The sequence below is a fragment of the Beta vulgaris genome, chromosome 4 (genome assembly GCF_026745355.1).
Source record: "Beta vulgaris subsp. vulgaris cultivar EL10 chromosome 4, EL10.2, whole genome shotgun sequence".
Taxonomy (NCBI): domain Eukaryota; kingdom Viridiplantae; phylum Streptophyta; class Magnoliopsida; order Caryophyllales; family Amaranthaceae; genus Beta; species Beta vulgaris.
Window position 1 is genome coordinate 39,485,617 of NC_079205.1, and position 15,732 is coordinate 39,501,348.

Here is a 15,732-nt window from a genome sequence, read left to right on the forward strand (position 1 = left end):
AGAGATTTTCAAACTTTTTGCAGAAATAAAAGAATGAATAAGTAAGAAAGAAATAATTGCATGAATTAAAAAAGAATTAGGAACACAGGATTTATACAAGGAAAACTTCCTAGGCCCAATAGGAAGAATAACCTTGACCACTAGGGATTTTGACTCAATTCTCTTTAATAACTTTTAGGCCAAAAGAATCTCTTTTGTACAACCTAAACTCGGACCAACTCTGTTCCTCTAGGAACTGGTTCCCTGTCAGCCTGTTCCCCCTGAACAGTTGACTTCTCCCTTGACTTCGCTCAAAGTCTTTTCTCTTTCTCTCTTCTCTTTCTCTTTTTCTCTCAAATGGATTACAGCCTCAGATTCTCTCATCCCAATCTATAATACATCAATTTCTAAGAAAAAGAAAATCGAATGTACTTTCTCTAAGAATATTACATAAAATTCTGAAAGTATGACTAAAAGATCTATTACAAATGCCTATTTGTAGAGACCTAATTTCTCAAGCACTTCTCCACGATTTTCTTCAAAACTTCTCCATGGTCACACGTAGCTTCAGCTACTTCTCCATGATCTTCCCATTACAGTTTTACCGTTGATAGTTTGTTCCGTTTGCTTCCACGATCTCAGCCACTTCTCCATGTTCACACGCCTCACAAATAGCTAGGTTGTTGCGGTTCCTAAATTATAGGAACTACTTCAACGTTCACTTTGTTAGCGTCTCCTTAGGTTATTGTTTTGCGGCTCCTAGATTTTAGGTAACCATAGATGCTGCACAAGCACTAAACTAAAAAACAATATTATAGAATCTTAATATATTTCATTTATTACAACCATAATATTAATCAAATGTCACAAATAAATTATAAATAACTTTAAACTTGATTAAACACCTAATCAAATCTTCATAAAGTATTTATCATTTTATTTGTGAAACCTAAAGATAATTACTCTAATTAAAACTAGATAAATAAAATAAACATAACAAAAATAAACTAGAGAAATAGAACTAAGACATAAACAAATTACTTCTAACAAGGAAACTAAAAACCGAATTAATAAACTAAAATTATGCAAACTTTAATTATATGTCATTATCAAAATAGTGAAATAACAATATTCCCCCTTTTTGTTTTTGACAATTAATTAAATTTTTTTAAGGTTTTTATTTTTTAAAAACAACTCTAAACTACATATAAAAGAAACTACACAAACTATCCACAATCTAACCTAGTTTAAACAACTCTACAGACTGGGAACAAGATCAGACATAGGTAGGAACAGAGATGAGCAGAATATATACAAGGAACTATGATAAAAATTTTGTTTTGTGTACACACACTATCTCTTCCCCCTTTGTCATTATCAAAACCAAATGTTGTACCTGCAGCACTAGAGAGTCAACAGTCTAGGCACCAAGCAAGTTGCTCAAACAGATATCTCATAATATTAGCCATCCAAACACACAGACATAATATGCAGGCAGAGAGTAACATTAGGAACAACAAGAATCAGTCAATATGCAGAGTAATGAGAAAGAAAATGAAGAAAGCAAAGAAAATATTAAAGGTACTTCATATGTCTCAGAAGGACATAAGAAGAAGAATCCAAAAGATTGTTTAATAATTACAGCCCTAAAAAAAATTGTTTAAAATACCCAAAGGTAAGAGAAGTTAGGATTTGGTTCGCTTGAAGAGAGAGGAGACCACAAAATCTATCTTGGAAAGCACACCATCCACCTTGTTCCTGATCCCAGTATCAGCATTCTTGATTACAAGCATTTGATCCTGCTGCTGAGAGTCCAGAACATGGATAGTAGCTTCAATGGCATTAATCTTGGTGTGCAGGAGGGTCAAGGAATCCTGAATTTTCCGGAGCATCTTGTTAAGCCCAGTTGTAGAAAGTAAGGGGAAATCCACTGCAGTAGAAGGGACAGGATCAGAATCTAGGTGAATAAAGACTGTGTCACCTTGATCCTGCTTCTTCTGGAACTTGGACCCAGCCAACCTTTGGCTTTTTCTGACAGACTCACTGGCAACCCCTTCTTCATCCAACTTTCTCTTACTCCCTACTTCAACCTTAACCGGAGTTTCTTCTCTCTCAAAATCTATCTTGCCATTCACCAACCTCAAACTCAGCCTAGTCAAAGTTTCTTTTGTAAGATAGTTTTCTGGCTCAAGGGAAAAGGAGGGACTAGAAGGTAGTTTAACCTTGCATTGTTTGAAGACATAGGACAGAAGATTACCATAACCCACTTTGGTGTTGTGGGTAATGCAGTGAGAGAGATGTGGAATTATCAGAGAGGGAAGGTTGATGTTTATGTTTTCAGCAAGGCAATACATAATGGAAAGATCCATGAAGCTTGCCTGGGTTCTTTTGGAGCAACGAGGTAAAATAAAACGCCAAACCAACTGGAACAATAACTTATGAAAGGGAGACAATTCTTTTCGATCTAAAGAAAGCATTAGAATTGCCTTAAAGTAGGCAAGAATTTTAGCATTGGTCACACCATTTATGTTCAACTTAGCCCTACCCTTTATGTAATCCTTATAACCCTCATTCGGAACATCAAACCAGTCCCCAAGTTTCTTCTCAGAAATGGTAACTACTGACCCATTAACAAGCGACACCACACACCCTCTGTTATTGAAACCCAGAACAAAAAGCTTTCATCTCTTCTCAAAAAACCCTCATCTATGCTAACGTTTTAACCATTTTGAAATTTTAAAATTTTCAACAACTCATTCCATTTAGACTTTTTGCACCATGCAATGTCTACACAAAACCCACAAGAAATTGTGAAGATTTTGTTTTCTTACCTCGTTTTAGTAGGTACAACGTTTCTTGTTCTTGATCGCTGTTCAATTCATGATCACCGTCTTCCTTTTTCGGGGAGAGAGAAATTGGTGAAGAGGATGCCGATTTTTGACCCAAAGGAATCTGCGTCATTCTTGGATGATTTTTGAGCACTTAATTCCTCAGGAGATGGTGTTTTTTCTTTCGGTAATTTTGCATGAGCATCAGAGGTTTGAGTCTTGGAAGACATGTTGACAGAGGTTTGGTGAGGTTGAAAATGAGAATATGGAGAGAGAGAGAGAGAGAGAGAGAGAGAGAGAGAGAGACTTGTGAATTGATGTGTGAGAAGTCATGAAGGGTCAGTGATTTGATGTGTTAGGTTTATAAAGTAATCATGATTCTGTGTGAAAAGAAGTGGAAGATGGTTTAATGAAGCGGTTTATGGGTTTTCGGAAGGCAATTAATGAAGTTACTTCACTTAACTTTAGATTAATTGAACGCTTAATTTTGGGTATAATTCAGATTAATGTGTTTATTTTTGGACGGAAGGTGTGAAAAGAAAAAGAAACAAGGAAATTTTGAGAAAAAAAATTTACTCTTGCATATGATAAAAGTGTGTCCATAATATACAAACTACATGCATACCAAATATGTGCAAGGACACTAAGGGTAATATTTAAAGACATTTGTGAGTCCTTATACTTGACCCTAGGTGTATGAAAATTAATTCATGAAGATTGAGGACATACTTAGTAAGAAACAATTTGGGGGAAATAATATTGTGTACATTTAAACAATCTTTTATCATTCCTAGTTCCAAGCATATTTTTTCAAACCTGTCCCTAGATAGAGGTTTAGTCAATATGTCAGCTATTTGATTTTCAGTAGGACAAAAATCAACTTTGACTAATCCCTTCTCTACATTGTCTTTTAGGAAATGATGTCTTATTGTAATATGCTTGACTCTAGAGTGATGAACTGGATCCTTGGAGATATCAAATAGCACTAGTATTATCACAAATATAGGAAACACTTGAATTTTATGCCAAAGTCACGTACCTGTTGCTTGATCCACATCTGAGAAAACATGCAGCAGCTGCCACGTATTCAGCTTCTGCTGTGGAAAGAGCAACGGTGTTTTGTTTCTTTGAGCTCCAAGAAACCAAGCTTGATCCTAGGAACTGGATAATCCGATGTACTTTTGCGATTCACCAAGTCTCCAGCATAGTCAGCATCGGAATAGCTTACTAGATCAAAGATGTCACTTCGAGGATAGAACAAACAAAGATCATCACTTCCTTTCAAATATCTAAGAATCCTTTTAACAGTTGTCAAATGGGATTCCTTAGGATTTGATTGGAATCTTGCACATAAACCAACACTAAAGGATATATCAGGCCTACTTGCAGTTAGATAGAGTAAGGAGCCAATCATACCTCTATAGAGTTTCTGATCTACGGACTTACCACTTTGATCCTCATCTAACCTTGTACCTGTTCCTATAGGAGTATGGTTTGTTTTTGCTTGATCCATTCCATATTTTTTCAATAACTTTTTACGTATTTTTGTTGATGGATCATTGTTCCTCTTTCAGTTTGCTTGATTTGCAAACCAAGAAAGAAGTTTAATTCTCCCATCATACTCATTTCAAATTCACTACGCATTAACTCAGCAAATTCTTTACAAAGAGATTCGTTAGTTGCACCAAAAATTATATCATCCACATATATCTGAACCACTAGGATGTCTGTTCCTTTGGATCGAAGGAACAGGGTCCTATCAACTTTGCCTCGTATAAAATCATTAGAAAGTAAGAATTTTGAAAGTCTTTCATACCATGATCTAGGAGCTTGCTTAAGCCCATAAAGAGCTTTATCTAGCTTATAGACATGATTTGGAAGATCCGGGTTTTCAAAACCGGAGGTTGTTCCACATAGACGTCTTCAATCAAATGTCCATTTAAAATGCACATTTGACGTCCATCTGGTACAACCTAAAACCCATGAATGATGCAAAGGCAATCAAAATTCTTATTGCTTCTATTCTAGCTACGAGAGCAAAGGTTTCATCAAAGTCAATACCTTCTTGTTGATTGTACCCTTTGGCTACTAGTCTGGCTTTGTTCCTTATGACTGTTCCATGCTCGTCTAGCTTGTTCCTGAAGACCCATTTTAGTCCAATTACCTTTTGGTTTTTTAGGCTTGGTCTAAGGTGCCAGACCTTGTTCCTCTGGAACTCATTCAGTTCCTCTTGCATGGCGTTTATCCAGTCAGACTCCAGTAGGGCATCATTGTGATCTCGTGGTTCTGTCATAGACAAAAAGGCATGGAAAGCACAGAAATTTTTCAGTTGGGATCTCGTTTGAGTTCCCTTTTCAATATCACTTACTATTAAATCCAATGGATGGGATTTCAAGTGTTTCCAAGGTCTTGGTTCAAATTTTCATGTCTCTGCTCCTCCAGATTGAGGAGCTTCATTTGTCTCGTCTACAGGATGAATTTCTGGTGCCTGTTCCTCCTGTATAACAGGATCAGGAACAGTATCTCTTCTTCAGAATATGCTTTTTGTCGGTTCCTGCAGGTGTTATGTTCCTCATCAATGTTTACTGACTCCTCAATACGAGTCAGTCCTATTTCAAAGTCATTTTCATGACTTGGTTCCTGCAGAGAGTTAGTTTCATCGAAAATAACATGGATACTTTCCTCAACACACATTGTTCGTTTGTTGTAAACTCTATATGCCTTACTACTTAAAGCATATCCAATAAAAACAGCCTCATCGCTTCTAGCATCATTTCCTAAATTATCTTTACCATTGTTATGTACAAAGCATTTACAGCAAAGATTCTAAAGTATGAGATATTTGGTTTTCTTCCTTTAAGTAGCTCATAAGGGGTCTTCAAGATGATAGGTCTTAGCATGACTCTATTGATTATATAGCATGCCGTATTCACAGCTTCAGCCCAGAAATTTTTCGGAAGATTGCTTGCAATTATCATCGTTCTTGCCATGTCCTCCAATGTGCGATTCTTCCGTTCTACTACGCCATTTTGTTGTGGGGTTCTAGGAGCTGAGAAGTTGTGATCAAGACCTTCATTCCTGCAAAACCCATCAAATTTTGAGTTTTCAAACTCCTTCCCATGATCACAACGCAAGTGCTTAATTTTAAAACCACTTATTCTTTGAGTTCTTTTAGCAAAGTTAACAAATTCATCAAATGTTCATCTTTGCTATGAAGAAAAATAACCCAAGTGTATCTTGAAAAATCATCAACTATTACAAGCACATATCTCTTACCAAATCGACTTTGGATTCGAATAGGGCCACATAAGTCCATATGAATCAATTCAGGGGGACTTTGTGTGCTTACCGTTTTCTTAGATTTGAACGAGGATCTAACTTGTTTACATTTTGTACAGGGTCCACAAACTTCATGGTTTGAGACTTTGATAGTTGGTAATCCAACTACCAAGTCCTTACCACTTAGCTTCTGGAGTAATGTCATACTTGCATGAACAGATCTTCTATGCCAAAGAAGTGGTTCATTATCGACGACACTTAAACACGTTAGATTGTTCTTAGGAACAAGGTTGAGATCCACAACATAGGTGTTCCCTTTCCTTGTTTTTTCTAGAATTTTGGTACATGTTCCTGCATTACTTACTATACAATGTTCATCAGTAAAATTTACACTGTTCCCTTTGTCGTAAAATTGAGAAATGCTAAGCAGATTATGTTTTAAACCCTCAACCAAAAATACATTGTCTATGGAATTTGACTTAGATTTTCCTACCTTCCCAATTGCAACTATGTTACCGGTAAGATTGTCTCCGAAGGTCACAGTTCCTCCATCATAGGTTGAAAGCGAGAGAAATTTTTCTTTATCTCCTGTCATGTGTTTAGAACAACCGCTATCGAGGTACTAGAGGTTGTTCCCCCTCACTTTAGCCTGCATCAAAGCAATCAGTCAGTGGTAGGAACCCAGTTTGACTTGGGTTCCTCTGTCGGGCTTGTATTTCTCTTGACTTTCCAAACTTGTTTAACTAAGTGGATGTTCATTTCAATATGTTCTTCTCTGGAGGAACAGTCAGACACTAAGTGTCCACTCTTGTAATACCCCGTATTTTTAGTATTTATTTCAATAAATAAATATGTATTTTATATTTATGTTCTAAAATAAATATTTTAAGCAAAGGATATTTTAGTATAGTTATTGGTTTTAAATTATTTTGGCGGGAATATGGCGCCAAAATTGGATTTGTTAAATTATTCAAAAAACCAAAAAAAAAAAAAAAAAAAAAATTTTTTTTAGGCCATTATTTTTGACGGGATTGTGAAGTAAATGGGGGAGTTTTTTTTCCAAATTTATGATGAAGGTTACAAATCTTGGTTTAATCTCCTAATTTATGGTGAAGGTTACAAACTCTTTAATTTTGAAAATTAAGTACTATCTATTCTACTCCTATAAATACCCCATACCTTTAGCCATTTTTTCCACACAAAAACTTTGAAGAATCTATAATTTCTTACTTCAAAGTTCTTCTTTCTCTTCCTATGTATTCTAGTTTTATATTTCTTATTCAAGTTTCAATTTTCTTTTGTTAAGAAAAATATTTCATATTTCTTACTCAAAAATATTATGCTCATGATAGATCATTCATGTATAAATTCATGATTAAGTTCATGTGGTAGATTGCTTGTTGGTTGGCTATGAGAAAGCTCAAGTATAAGAATAAGTGAAGATACTAGTATTAGTTTGTGCAAGATCAAGGTACATTATGTAGCTAGATCTTTTAAAATGTGGTTTATATGATAAAGTTGTTTATTGATTTTATTGGTTGGATTGGTTTAGAAATTTGATTTAAAATAGTTACAATGTTTTATTATTCACTCTTGAAAGTGAAAAGAATGAATGATTTTATCAATCATTTTTATATAGAAGTTTTGTTATCCTTTTTGGAAAATTAAATTATTTTTACAAGGAAAGGTTGATTGGTTTTTATGAACTTTGAATGTTCAAAAAGTTGTTTATGAGGAAGGAGGTTTATCATGACTTACAAGTCATATTATTATTATCCGCTTGATTAATATCAAGAGATTCAAAGTCCACTTGTTGGCAATTATAGTTACCCCTTGATATAGCTCCGTGATGGGATGACTAGCTTGGGGGTGTGCACACTTAGCAAAATAGAAGGGGAGATAAGAAGAGGAATTGTTTTCGGGATTATTTTTAATCCAAGTTGTTTGGAAAGAGTTTGTTTCTTAAAAGGTTATTCTTGAATTATTATTCAAGTGTTTGGAAAGAGTTTGTTCTTCAAAGGTTATTCTTGAATCATTATTCAAGTTTGGAAAGAGTTTGTTCTTAAAATGTTATTCTTGAATTATTATTAAGTGTTTGAAAATAGTTAATTCTTAAAGAGTTATTCTTGAATTATTGGTGATGGAGTTTTCGAAACGAAAAATTGTTATGAACTAACAAATGTGTTACTTATCTAGTACATTTCGTACTCAGTTTTATACTGACGCGTATTTCCTTTTTCCTATTTGGCTTTGCCCTGTTTACCTTTTTGGTAAGCAGATTTGCAGGTGAATTTTGGATGTGCATGGGAGCATACTAGGAAGGGATCTTCACCTAGATTAGAGTGTTTCATTTATTTGAGTATTGAGACAATATTTACTTTTATTAATAAAGAAGTATTATTATTTTTGGTTAAAGTCTTCCGCTGCAAGTTATTTTGGTTAGTTAGTAGTTGGTTGCCGAAAGCGTGTTAGTCACGTGGCGGTAATACTCCAAATTACTCAAATTTATTTATTAAATTTTTATTTAAAAGTGAGTAATTTGGGGGTGTTACAAAGTGGTATCAGTTTTTCAGGTCTTGAAAAGATAAAAGTGAACATTAAAATTGATGGGTAGACATAAGATGGGAATATAGAGTTTCGCATTTGCATTCTAAAATATTTTTGTTAAATTTAATAGTTTTCTTTTTGACGATTTATATAGATGCATCTTGCTAGTATCACTAAAAAGTATATATATATATTTATTTATTTTATTTGGAAAGATGAAGGGTGTAGATATGTTGGGGTGACAAGCTCTGTCTAGGATTAGGAAGGCTCTCCCCGACGCTGTGGGTAACTTCCTTACCTGGGAGCTATAATCACTTGGCTATTCTATATCTTGAAATCAAGTACACTTTAAAATTTTTGAAATAAATATTTTAAGCCATAGTGGTGCATTTAGTACAAATTTTGGATCATATTTTTTTTAACTAACATATATTAGTATTACTTTTATGATGATGTACTTGTAATATTTCAATTCTTTTTGCTTTTATATGATTGTTGTTGGAAGTTGTGGAAAAAGTTTATGTTATTCCCTATGTATGGGATAAGCAAGGAGTCATGCTGCATTGGCGAGCCAATAGTAGTACTATGTGTATTTTTTTTACCTTTTGAAAATACTCAGGCCAGTCTGATTATATGGCCATTGATGAGTTGGAGAATATTATTAAGACAGACTACATACTAGAGTTTGAAGTCTTTAGTAAACTAGACATATATATAGTTTTGTTTTGGCCATGAAGCGGTCTAATTGTCTTATGAATATTTTGATACACTCAAATATTTAGTAGTTGTTATGTATAAGGCTATATTTGCCATGATATATGAAGTATGTGATTCTATGTTTTGAACTAGTTATACTTACATGTTATTGAATTGTTTGGTAGTTACACATTGTTCTATGAATGTTAGTTGAGATTTATCCTCAAACACCCTTATATCTAGCTGAATGGCGGAAACAAGGAGAAGAAGTATAAGTTCTATGGTTAGTAGGCTAGCAAATATAGCTGAAAAAGTCATTCAGGTGATAGATAATCAAGAAATCAAGTAAAGTGAAAAGTTTTCGTGAGGTCTTTTAGAGGGTAACAGTTATCAAACCTCTGACTTACCATGGGAAAGAGGACCTAGCTAGCTTAGAAAACTAGATCACATAATTCGATAAGCTTTTGATGCCATAGTGTGCCCTAAATACCTTAGAGTTAATAATGTTGTTTATTATTTGAGAGATGAGGCAGACCTATGGTGGAAACAAAGGAAATTTGATCTTTTAGAGGATCCAGACTTTAGGTGGAACGAGTTTAAAGAGGCCTTGAGGACTAAGTTTTATCCTTCGTACTTGAAAAGCAAAAGGCTATGGAGTTCAATAATATGAGGATGGGCAATATGTCTGTTAATGAGTATATAGCAAATTTTTGGAGTTAATGAGGTTCTCACCTAAGATAGTACCATCTGAGACTTTGAAGGCCCAAAGGTTTGATCAAGGGTTAACCTTAACTCTCCAAAGTAAGTTGGGAGGAGTAACTTTTGAGACTCTTGATGAAATTTATGGTAGAGCTGCTCACTTATATGGGATCAAAGGAAGGAAGATTGTACGAACTTCCTCTTGGGAAAAGAGGAAGTATAACAACAATGGGAACCAACAAATTGAAGATAAGAAGCCTAAGCCTAATGGTGGATTTCACAAAACTGAAAAAGACAAATGGTATCCTAGTCGGAATGGGAAGAAAGCTGAGAGAACCTTTTTCTGCAAAAGGTGTGACAAGAAATACCCTGGAAAAGATTGTCAAGGCAACTTGGTGACATGCCATTATTGTCAGAAATTGGGACACCGAGAGTATGAATGCTTTAGAAAGCTGGTGGAGAACCTGCAGTCAAACCTGACCGAGTAGTAAGGCCTCTCTAAATGATCAACAGAAGTTAGTTCTTCCAATGCTGGTTTAAACCAGGGATGGGAATCAGTCTAAAGGCAGAGTTTTGTCATGAACCGCCTGAGGCTCAGAATGTTTCTGAGGTAGTAGTTGGAACCTTTTTCATTAATTCCTTGTCTGTCAAAGTGTTATTTGATTCAGGAGCATCTCATTCATTTATTTCTAGCACTTTAGTAGACAAGCTCCAGTTAAGCAGTCCAGTGTCTATTTCTTTGGAAATTGCGTTGCCATCAGGGAAATGTTTTATTGTACTAGGTTGCATAGTCAAGTACCTTTAGTGATAGTTGGGGTGAACTTTCCATCCGACTTAGTTGAGTTTGATTTGTCAGACCTCGATGTGTTTTGGGGATGGATGGTTGGGAAGATTCAAGGCTCAGATTGATTGTGAGGCCCAAAGGTGTCCTTAGTCGGTCCAAGAAAGAAAGGGTGACTTATAGGAAGCTTGGGAAGGAGAAGGGAATGAAGATATGTCTGCGATGAGAATTCAATCTTAAGTGAAGAAGGGTGTCGTTATTCTTATGTGGAGTTCTGAGGATTGAAAAGGAAGATGAGAATAGGGAGATTCCAGTCGTATCTGAGTTTCCTGATGTGTTTCCTAAAGAAATTCCGGGTGTGCCACCGGTTAGGGATCGTGAGTTCACCGTGGACTTAATGCTAAGAATCGGACCTATTTCAAAGGCTCCTATAGAATGGCTCCAGCTGAGATGAAAGAGTTAAAAGTTCAGTTGGAGGAGTTATTGTAAAAAGGGTATATAAGACCTAGTTCGTCTCCTTGGGATGCACCTGTATTGTTTGTGAAAAAGAAGGTGGTAGTTTGAGGTTGTGCATTGATTATCGGGAGTTGAACAATGTGACGATCAAGAATAAGTATCCACTTCCGAGAATAGATGATTTATTTGATCAGTTGAAAGGAGTGGGATTTTCTCGAAGATAGATTTGAGGTTAGGTTATCACCAATTGAGGATTGCTGAGGGTGATATTTCTAAGACTGCATTTAGGACGCGTCATGGTCACTAGAGTTCACAGTGATGCCATTTGGTCTGAATAACGCACCTGCAATGTTCATGGATTTGATGCATAGGATTTTAGGCCATGCTTGAATAAATATGTGGTTTGTTTATAGATGATATTTTGATATATTCGAAGGTTAGGAGCAGTCATGAACTGCATTTGAGGGAAGTTTTGTCCACCCTAAGAGAGCATAAGTTGTACGCCAAGTTCTCTAAGTGTGAGTTTTTGGTTGGATAAGGTTGCATTTTTAGGACATGTTATCTTAAAGGATGGAGTTTCAGTGGATCCTGCTAAGATTCAAGCGGTGCGCGAGTGGCCAATACCAAAGATAGTGTGTGATATAAGGAGTTTCCTTGGGTTAGCTGGTTACTATCGAAGATTTGTAAAGGATTTCTCGAATATCTCGAGACCAATGACTAGCCTGATGAAGGAAGAATGTAAGTTTGTTAGGAATCCAGAGTGTGAGGAAGTTTTTTTTTTGGTGTTGAAGGAAAGGTTGACTACAACACCTGTTTTGGCTCTACCTGATGAAAGCCAGCAGTATGATGTTTATAGTGTTGCTTTGAAATTTTCGTTAGGGTGTGTATTGATGCAGAACCGGAAGGTCATTGCTTATGCTTTTAGGCAGTTAAAACCATATTAGGTGAATTATCCAACCTATGATCTTGAATTAGTTGTAATAGTGTTTGCTTTGAAGTTATAGCGAACTACTTGTATGGGGAAACATGTAAGTTGTACACGGATCATAAGAGCTTAAAGTATATTTACACTCAGAAGGAGTTGAACATGAGGCAGAGGAGGTGGTTGGAGTTGATCAAGTATAATGATCTAGAGATCCAGTATCATGAAGGGAAAGCTAATGTTGTTGCTGACGCATTAAGTCGAAAGTCGAGTCATTCAATTAATGCAATAGTGTTGCCAAGTCAGTTATGTGTCGAGTTTCTAGAAAGTCATTGGAAGTACTAGAAGAAGGAGGTGTTGAAGAATTGTTAGGTTCCTTGTCAGTTCAACCCTCAATCTATGATGAGATTAGGGAGGGTCAATCAAAGGATGAAAAGTTAGAAAAGATTCGAGAGAAGGTCCAGGATGGTCAGGTATCGGATTTCCAGATAGCCGATGATGGAAGTATTCGGTTCAAAGGAAGGTGGTGTATACCAAATAATAGAGATGAGTTGAAGCGGAAATTAATGGAAGAAGCTCATAGCTCACCTTATTCAGTACACCCAGGTGGTGATAAGTTGTATAAGGACATGAAGCAAATGTTTTGGTGGCCAAACATGAAGCGAGAGGTAGCAGAGTTCGTGGCCAAGTGTCTCACATTCTAAAAGGTCAAGTTTGAGCACAAGAGATCGCAAAGGAAGGTTCAGCCCCTGGATATTCCGAGATGGAAATGGGAATTCTATATCAATGGGTTTTGTGTCTGCATCAAAGCAATCAGTCAGTGGTAGGAACCCAGTTTGACTTGGGTTCCTCTGTCGGGCTTGTATTTCTCTTGACTTTCCAAACTTGTTTAACTAAGTGGATGTTCATTTCAATATGTTCTTCTCTGGAGGAACAGTCAGACACTAAGTGTCCACTCTTGTAATACCCCGTTTTTTTAGTATTTATTTAAATAAATAAATATGTATTTTATATTTATTTTCTAAAATAAATATTTTAAGCAAAGGATATTTTAGTATAGTTATTGGTTTTAAATTATTTTGGCGGGAATATGGCGCCAAAATTGGATTTGTTAAATTATTCAAAAAACCAACATAAAAAAAATAAATTTTTTTTTAGGCCATTATTTTTGACGGGATTGTGAAGTAAATGGGGGAGTTTTGTTTTCCAAATTTATGATGAAGGTTACAAATCTTGGTTTAATCTCCTAATTTACTGTGAAGGTTACAAACTCTTTAATTTTGAAAATTAAGTACTATCTATTCTACTCCTATAAATACCCCATACCTTTAGCCATTTTTTCCACACAAAAACTTTGAAGAATCTATAATTTCTTACTTCAAAGTTCTTCTTTCTCTTCCTATGTATTCTAGTTTTATATTTCTTATTCAAGTTTCAATTTTCTTTTGTTTAAGAAAAATATTTTCATATTTCTTACTCAAAAATATTATGCTCATGATAGATCATTCATGTATAAATTCATGATTAAGTTCATGTGGTAGATTGCTTGTTGGTTGGCTATGAGAAAGCTCAAGTATAAGAATAAGTGAAGATACTAGTATTAGTTTGTGCAAGATCAAGGTACGTTATATAACTAGATCTTTTAAAATGTGGTTTATATGATAAAGTTGTTTATTGATTTTATTGGTTGGATTGGTTTAGAAATTTGATTTAAAATAGTTACAATGTTTTATTATTCACTCTTGAAAGTGAAAAGAATGAATGATTTTATCAATCATTTTTATATAGAAGTTTTGTTATCCTTTTTGGAAAATTAAATTATTTTTACAAGGAAAGGTTGATTGGTTTTTATGAACTTTGAATGTTCAAAAAGTTGTTTATGAGGAAGGAGTTTACTCATGACTTACAAGTCATATTATTATTATTTCCGTTTGATTAATATCAAGAGATTCAAAGTCCACTTGTGGCAATTATAGTTACCCTTGATATAGCTCCGTGATGGGATGACTAGCTTGGGGGTGTGCACACTTAGCAAAATAGAAGGGAGATAAGAAGAGGAATTGTTTTTTCGGATTATTTTTAATCCAAGTTGTTTGGAAAGAGTTTGTTTAAAAAGTTATTCTTGAATTATTATTCAAGTGTTTGGAAAGAGTTTGTTCTTCAAAGGTTATTCTTGAATCATTATTCAAGTTTGGAAAGAGTTTGTTCTTAAAATGTTATTATTGAATTATTATTAAGTGTTTGAAAATAGTTAATTCTTAAAGAGTTATTCTTGAATTATTGGTGATGGAGTTTTCGAAACGAAAAATTGTTATGAACTAACAAATGTGTTACTTATCTAGTACATTTCGTACTCAGTTTTACTGACGCGTATTTTCCTATTTGGCTTTGCCCTGTTTTACTTTTGGTAAGCAGATTGCAGGTGAATTTGGATGTGCATGGGAGCATACTAGGAACGGGATCTTACCTAGATTAGAGTGTTTCATTTATTTTGAGTATTGAGACAATATTTACTTTTATTAATAAAGAAGTATTATTATTTTTGGTTAAAGTCTTCCGCTGCAAGTTATTTTGGTTAGTTAGTAGTTGGTTGCCAAAAGCGTGGTAGTCACGTGGCGGTAATACTCCGAAATTACTCAAATATTTATTTATTAAATTATTTATTTAAAAGTGAGTAATTTGGGGGCGTTACAACTCTTCCCACAGTAAGAACATATTCGGCTGCTTGGAAGATCAACATGTTTTTTTATTTTGTTTTTCTTCTTGTGATTGAAACCTAGCCCACTTCTTCCTTCATTTTTATACTTTTGTATCCAGCTTACTGGATCAGGAAGAGTCGTTCTTGAAGATTCCATTTTCTCTTTAAGTACCAGATATTTACTCAAAACTTTTTCATGTTCGAATTTTAACTTTTCGAACTCGGATCTGGTATTTATAGAGGAACTGGTTCCTTCAGGAACGAATAGTTTCAATTCAGCCATTTCCATATTCAAGAAGTAGTTTTCATTTTTAGCATTTTCAAAAGCTTCTCGAATACGTCGGTTTTCATCAAAGACTTCAAAGAATCTTTCCTCAATGTTTGCATTCACTGTTTTAAACCAATTTGAATGACCTTTGGTGACTTCTAAGCTTTTTCTAAATTTTCTTCTCTAACGCAAATGCCTTGTAGTCATCTAAGGTTTCCAAAAGTAGTTTTATTAATTGATTCTTTGAAAGTTCTTTTAACTCTTCTTCAATAACATTTATGCGTACCTTGTTGTTTGGCAAGTCTTCTTCTTCTTGCCATGAGACATAAGTGAGCTGTCTCCTCTTCTGGTTGTTCCTGCTCCTCGTCTGAATCTGATTCTCCCCATGCAGCTACCATGTCCCTTCTCATATCAACTTTTGAGAAAGGTTTTTGTTGTTCCTTTCCCTTTCCTTGTACTTTCCTTTGCTCTTTTCATTTTCCCAGAGAGGGATTCCTTTATGAAGTGATCCGGACTTCCACACTTGTGACAGCTTAGCTTTCCTGCTTTTTCACATTCTTCCCTTTGTAGTTCTTGTTA